Raw genomic sequence first — 3,120 nt, 5'->3', positions numbered from 1 at the left:
GTTTTTTTTGCGTTTGTATCAAGGTTGGACTGTATAAACCTTATTTGGAAAACCACTTTCAAATTAAATTAATCTCTGATGGTACCTGCTGACTGGCTATGGCAGGTGGAGCAACAGCATCATATAAAGTAAAGTTTGTCTAAACAAGAAGCCACTGTGTCCTTGTTGGCCGGTCTTCCTTTGTTACTGCTCTTCTTTTCACCTTTTCTATCCAGAATATCCATTAGCCTCCCAAAAATAGAGTATTGTCTCATTAATATATCAGAAGTGCAGCAGCACAGTGTATTTGCCAAGAGAGCAGTGAACATAATTTCAGTGATGAATTGTTTTAGCCCAGAACCAGGAATTTTTATTTTTTATTTTATTTTATTTTTTTCTCTCTTCCTTGAAATCAGTTTGTTCTCATGTGTGTTTGGAGAGCCGGTTACACAGGATTTAAACTGAATAACAAATAAAACATATTTATTCAACTCAGACCATGACAACAAAAATCAGGGTGTCAATTTTAAAAACATTTACTGATGTTAACTTGAACTGCTGAATTATTTATGTTGTCATTTCAATTCGGTGCACTTCAATGTCTAAGGCACCAAAGAAAATGAAATGGTTGTCTTTTTAAGGCGTTTCTTTACAGTAATACTCTGTAAAGTAATCTTACCTTACATGTATTAAAAAGAAAACCTCAACAGACAACCCTCTGAGCACTAGGCGACAGTGGGGAGGAAAAATGCCCTTTTAAGAGGAAGGGGCTTGAGCACCGGCCCTTTTCTCGAGGCAGTTGTTTTTCTGTGTGTGTGCCTGTTGAGTCCTGCCTGTGCCCCTCAACAATAATATTTAACTATTAATCAAAGTTTTGCTGAACATGAGGATCTGGCTTGCATCAGTCACATGACTACCATTAACCAATGATCACCCTTGATGCTGGTTACGAGCTAGAACGAGCTCGCAAAGAGCACGCGCATTTTTTGCCATAAGCGGTGCAGGAGAAACAAATTAATTGGGAGATGCAGACTGATGCAACAAAAACAGTAAGTGGGGTATACAGTGTAGACTATAGACAATAGCGTTCAGGAGTATAAGTAGTGCTGGTCATAGCTGCTAGCTAACTGGCTATGGGTGCCATTGGGTCTGTAGCTCTGTCTACCGTTTTAGGGAACATATTTCATTTTAAAGTAAGTTACAGGGATTTTCCTGCCTTTCTGGAGGACTTATATTTCACTAAAAACTGTATAATATGCATATCCACATAATTATGGATTATTGTAATTATATCTGTTTATACATTTTCGATATTGTCTTCAGTGATTTTCATTTCTTTAGACTCTACTTCAGGCCAGAGTTGGTCAAACATTTGTAGCTTGAAAGTTTCACCAGGGAGGAGCACTGATTTTTCTTTGGCCTGTAAAATGACACCATCAAAATGTCTAGGTGTACGGCGTAATCCTTAGGAAATTCCCAAGTTGGTACACTGATTGGCTATCCTATGGCACGGTCAACTGCATCTACAGGGCTGGCAGGACTTGACTGTTGCCTGCAGCACATCCACAGGTTTTTGAGTTTATTCTTCAACCAACATCCACATGCAATTTCAAGAGCTGTCTGCCTTGGCTTGACTGTTTTTCTGCCAGCAGTGACAGAGGAGACGTCGAGTGCAGGGGTGCCCTGGGAAGACCTCAGATCTGCAGTTGTCGACTGCGAGCACAGGTCCACCATGTTTCCTACAAAATTAGAGAGCTGTTCTGTGGTGACATCGTCTGGGCAACCTGACAGAAACTCATCCCACTTCTCAGGTGTAATGTTGAACAATTGCCTTATGAGTGATGTGTATATATCTATAGATCGAGATATAATATCCCTTGGTTGTGACGTCAAAGTGCATGACAACCAAACTAAACTGTTGCCTATCAACCGCTACACATGTCTGTGGCTGAATGCCCAAAACAGTTTTGTTTTTTTGTTTTTTGTTTGTTTTTTTGTTTTTTAAATGTAGAAAAAATGTAGGGCCTATATCAGGGGTGGGCAACTCGCTGTGCTGGATCAAGAACACATCTAAAACCTGCAGGACACCAGCCCTCGAGGCCTGGAGTTGCTCTTCCCTGGTCTATATGGTCCATCCAAGTGATGTTTGAAGTAAGTGATATGGTTAAAAAACTGAAGCTTTCTGGGAAATATTGAAATGATATTAAAATGTGCTCTAATATTAAAATGTGCTGAAACCCACACCATGTTCAAAGATTTTATTAGAATCATGTGTGTAGGCTGGATTTCAAAAGGTAACTATAAACCATCCAACCCGATCTGGAAGTGCCAAAAACAGCCTTTATCTGGTGTTGACGTGTTTTCCACGTCCCTCCTGATGGCTTCGTCCCAGAGTCAGAAAGATGCATGCTAGTTTTACTAGCATCTGGTGCTAAATTGCCACGGATGTGAGTTGTAAAGTGCTTAAGGTGTATGTTGGGTCTGTGTTTCCACAAGCCCCGCTAATTCTAGAGACTTATTCATCATGAAGAAAACAAGACAGTCGATCGATTACTTGCACAAGGGAGGCCTCGTCTGTCCACCACGAAAATGACCCCAAATCTGGCCTCCTCCCGCTGCCTTTTGAGAGACAGTTCACACAAAACACATCACAGCAAAGCAATGCCCACATGGTCCTAAGACCAGGCATTGTATGTATATGTGTGAACTTCTGTAAGAGTGTGTGTGTGTGTGTGTGTGTGAGTGTGAGTGTGAGATCTCTTGCTGGGCAGGAATCTTACATCAAAAAGACCCTCACAAGAATGTTTCTGTAATAAAAGACTACAGCCCCCCACCCAGAACCTCGAGAATCTGGGGAGGGGGACAGTAGAATTCCTTTCATCCCACAGTTAAACAATGTAGAGATGGATGGTAAGCATAGAAATGACAACATTTAACAATTTACTCTAACATTGTAAATAAATCGAAATGAATATGTACTGTATGCATTGTATGTACGTGTAGTTAAATGTGGTTTGCTAAAAGTACTTGACTGATCAGTAAGATTATAAAAGTACTAAAGACACAACTTTACGGCATCAAAAAGCCAGGAACAGTTCCAGCAATGCCTTGCTCCATGCAGATGTTAGTGTAATGTGGATA

The sequence above is a fragment of the Pundamilia nyererei genome, unplaced genomic scaffold, assembly GCF_000239375.1.
Source record: "Pundamilia nyererei isolate P.nyererei 1_Seehausen unplaced genomic scaffold, PunNye1.0 scaffold00038, whole genome shotgun sequence".
NCBI classification, from domain to species: Eukaryota; Metazoa; Chordata; class Actinopteri; order Cichliformes; family Cichlidae; genus Pundamilia; species Pundamilia nyererei.
This window is presented reverse-complemented; position numbering follows the sequence as displayed.